The sequence below is a fragment of the Lolium rigidum genome, chromosome 7, assembly GCF_022539505.1.
Source record: "Lolium rigidum isolate FL_2022 chromosome 7, APGP_CSIRO_Lrig_0.1, whole genome shotgun sequence".
Lineage (NCBI taxonomy): Eukaryota > Viridiplantae > Streptophyta > Magnoliopsida > Poales > Poaceae > Lolium > Lolium rigidum.
In genome coordinates this window covers 146119583-146124298 of record NC_061514.1, presented here as the reverse complement: position 1 = coordinate 146124298, position 4716 = coordinate 146119583, and positions in this window count along the sequence as shown.

The window sequence follows — 4716 nt, the reverse complement described above, 5'->3', positions numbered from 1 at the left end:
TGTGTTGCCGCGATGTCATTAACATTTCAATGGAAAGCATGTAAAGGAAATGTAGAGGCTCGAGGAAGAACATACCCGTAACCGCTCGACAGCTAGATCCGAAGCCCGTGGCCGGGGCTCTACCTCGGGCTGGCCGCTCTTACGACCACGACGGATCTGGCGGAGAGAGGGAACCTTCGCTGGGTCGACGCACCCGTCACCTAACCATAGGCGGCCATGCTTCAAGCCTTCTCCCGCAAGCACCGCGACCTCAGGGTCAAAGTCCTCGGCCTCTGGGTTGGCCTCCTCGCCGTACTTCTGCTTGAACTTGGAGACATACGACGTGCACTGGGTCTCGCCTTGCGGGTTAAGCCACACGGACCCCGTCTCAGGATCAGGCGTCTTCCTTTGCTTCATCTTCTTTAGCACGGCAAAGACGTTAGGCTTCGCGCCTGTCCTGAGTTCCTGCAAAAGAGAACATGTAATCAAGTGAAGTGGCACACCCTTGCGGAGTTAACAAATATATAACATGAATTCAAAGAATGATGGAACCATTAATTTGCTCACCTCGTTCGCAGGTGAAGAGAGAGGGGATGCTGCCCTGGATATGCGATCCACCTCGCATCTCTCGCCCGCTTCTTCTTGCCCTCCTCGTGCTTCTTGAGGTACCGGGGGCATGTCCACCACATGACCATCGCAAGAAAGCACCTATCGTCCTTGCCGACGTACTGAGGAGGGTTCTACATGCACAAGATAAACCCATTATGGTAAAATAAACTACATGGCGCTAAAGCAAATCAATAACACATAAATGCAAATACCTGCATGTACCGCCACGGCTGCATGAGCGTGTCGCGAGCGTCCTCCTTAGTCATGTGGACGAAGCGGTCGGCGTGCCAGTCGCGGACGCATTGAATACGTGCCTCGTAGTGCATGCCAGTCACCCTCTTCCTAGCAAGCTGGTGTAGGACATCATCGCACGCACGCTCCTTGCCCTCGGCCCTCTTGAAGTATTTCCGCAACCATGCACATAGGTAAAACAAGGGGCATTAGTGCAATTATTGTGAACCAAGGAGAGTGTATGAATGGTAAGAAGTCAAAAGTCACGTACCCGAATTTGGCAACAACCAAATCCGCCGCGGTGCCGCGGCCCATAGGATCTTCCGCGAGGCTGTAGTGCGCCCACCTCCAAGCTACGTCGCAGCCACCAGTAGGGAAATTGACTATCCCAGGGAAATACCATCTAAGTAGGCCCCCAAGGATGTTCGAGTACCCACGTGGCGGTCTCTGCGACGGGTCTTCATACTTGAACGAGCTGCACCATGAAGACAACATCAATATGTATGTGATAATAATTTTGATAATGACAAAATTGCGATAACGAAATGCCAAAAATTAACATGTACCTCCTTCCATAGGGCACTAGAACAACGTGCCCGTACCGCCGGGACTTCGGCGAGGGGAGCTGTGTTATCCCACGCCGATATGGCTTCCTATCACGTGGCCTCGGCCTCTCCACAGCTCGGAACGTATCGGTAACCCGGCGGCTCTACCCAATCTAGGCTTTGATCAGGATCGAACACTAAGTTCCCCGCCCACCCCTCATCCTCCGAGAGGTCCTCCTCGTCCCCCTCCTCCTCCCGGTCCTCCCCACCCCCTCCTCCTCCTGGTCCTCCCCACCCCCCTCCTCCTCCTGGTCCTCCCCACCCTCGTGGTGCTCCTGGTCCTCCCCACCCCCGTGGTGCTCCTGGTCCTCCTCGTCATCATCATCGGCTGCGGGAGGGGGGCTAGGACTAGGAGTGAGTACCCGCGTCGCATTCTTCCCTACGCGGCCGCGTTGTGGTAGCGACGGGAGGGGGCTAGGAGGGGGTACTAGGTCGGCCCCGCCTCGAAGTCCCTACACCTACCAAGTCCTTGAGCTTCTTTTTAAGACCGCCGCCCCTTTTTTGGCGGCATGCTTCAATCACCTGCAAACACAAATGAAGAGAGTGGTTTATTAGTACGCAATATTGTAAAGAGATAAATATTAGTGAAAGCAACGAAATATAAGTAGATGAACATTAATGAAAGCAACAATAATGCAAAAGGATGAACATTAATTAGTGGAAGCAACAAATAGCAAGCATAGAGTTCTCTATTACACGGAGTTATTACAAATAACCTAGCTAGACAATCTCTATTACACGGAGTTATTACAAATAACCTAGCTAGCCTCACAATTACTACTACAAAGATCGGTAGCTCGTGTCGCCGTCCGTGATTGGACCGCGTGTCTCATCATCGTCATCGGGCTCGGCGAACCAATAATCATCAATGAAACCCGGAGGTGGTCCATCCGCATCGAGGTCAATCCCTGCTCCGAACGCCTCGAGCAAACTCAGGTCTTCCGGGGCACGGACATCCTCGGCTTCATCTTCTCGCATTGTCCCCATCCATGCCCGCATCTTCTTGTTCATCGTCTACGACCATGTCATCGATAGTCGGCAAGGCGATTGTGAAATGCCCGGGAGCCCTTCTTCCCGATAGAACTCGACACTCTTTGCCGAGGGGTCTACGCGGCGGTAATCGTCCTTGTTTGGCGGGGGCGGCCTATTGCGTGAAGGCACCGTCATCACAACATCCCATCCATGTAGACGTTTTGTCGGGTTTCGCACGCGTACGGGAGATAGAATACTTGAAAGGCCTGGGTAGCCAAGATGTACACATCCTCTCCCTTATAAACAGAGTTCCTTTCAACTTCGACCAACCCAATTTCAGGATCCCGTCTCACCCGACGTGGGTCAAACCAATGACATTTGAAGACGACGGGATTTAGCCCTTTCTGAAACCCGTAATTCAGCTCGTATATACCCTCGACTCTTCCATAGTAATGGAGCCCATCGTCACCTTGACATACCACCCCGCTATTTATTGTCTTCGCGTTGGGCCGGCTTGTTGTGTATTTATGGGTCTGGGAAGCGATACCCGTTCACGTCATAGGAGTTGAACGCTTCGACGGAATGGTCAAAGCCCCTAGCAATTTTTCTTAGCTCTGACTTCATCTCTTTGTCAGTTCTTGCCTACAAGTTTAGCACGAGAAGTTTAGAACGAGAAATGACCGGTAAATGTCGGAAGTGCTAGCTAATTTGGGATAGAAAAGTACCAAATTACAAAACCAGCTACTGAAACCGAAACCGCCTCCCTTATCGAAAATTTGCTTGGATTCTTCCGGGTAGGCTCCCGTGGGTATTCTTCCAATGTATAGCCTTGAATTTCCTATACCGATGAAAAGAGGAAGAGTTAGCCACGAACATACGAGTGAATGTTTGCGAATAATTAAATGGTTCGCACTTACTCGATGTACGGCTTCACTTCGACCATGGTGTTTAAGACATACGAGTGGATCAAGGTCCGCTCATGTAGGTTCGTTCTGTACGGCTTCGAGCCACTTGACTTGCCACCAAGCCCCACGAAGATGCTAAGCTTGGGTACTTCTTCATTGTTGGCGGCATTGTAACGGAGGACCGGGTTGTGCTTTGTGGGAATGTTGGGATCATAGTGCTTAGTGGTGAAGTTTGCCACCTCCACGTTCGGGACTGCCTCGGCTATGGATGCTTCGATCTTGCATTTATTGCCGGTCATTTGACGAAGCTTTTGTGTTTCTCTCTCGGGACCAAACTGCCAACGGCCCCAATTCGGGCCCCCTTTAAGCACTCCTCCGCGAGGTGCGGGATCATGTGTTGCATCGGATTAAAAAACCCCGGAGGAAAGATCTTCTCCAGATCGCAAAGCAACACGGGTGCCTCTTCATCCAGCTTCTCAATCACTTTAGTGTCTAACTCCCTAGCACAAATCGGCGGAAGAAAAAACTCAACCTCGCTAGCACTCGCCAAGTCGTCTCGGGGACATAGCCTCGAATCATCACCGGCATTATCCGCTCAAGCCATATGTGGTAGTCATGACTCTTCGAGCCCTTGTACTCGCAGCGTTTCAATGTTCGAGCCCCTCATCCGAGTTGGCTGCGAACCCATCGGGGAAAAACAAGGAGTCCTTCATCCATTGGAAGACCTCCCTTTTTGGGCCTTTGTGAGGCAGTAACGGAGCGTGTGGCTTAGTCCAAGTTTTTTGGCACCATTAGGTGGCTGCATGTTCAACTCCGGCCTATCGCACCACATTTCTTGATCAATTCGAGCCTTTATGTTATCCTTCGTCTTCTCGTTGTCCACAATCGTGCTCCAAATGGCTTCACTCGATATTCTTCTCGGTGTGCATTACATCAATGTTATGCGGGAGCTCGAGAAACTCAAAGTAAGGGAGCTTCCATAAGCACGGCTTGTGAGTCCATTGGTGTGTCTCCCCATATCCTAAGAAACCATTCCCATCGTGGCTAGGCTGAAGAGCATCTAACTCGGCCTTGATTTCCGTTCCGGTCTTCGGAATTGGCTTCGGGCCACGGACAACACGGCCTTTCTTGAAACTCTTTACATCACTCCTGTATGCATGCCTCCGCTCAAGGAACTCGTCGAGCTTCATCAAAGCATGAATACTTGCCTCCCTTGTTTAGCCAGAAGAAAGTCACGGCCTGTCTGCACTGTGGGCAAGGCCACTTCCCATGTGTACACCACCCGCGGAACAAAGCACGTGCTGGCAGGTCATGCAGGGACGTGTGGTACCACACATACATATCGAAGTACTCCTTCTTTGATGCGTCATATGTTCGGATCCCGCGACCTTCCCAGCCACGAACCAAGTCATCCA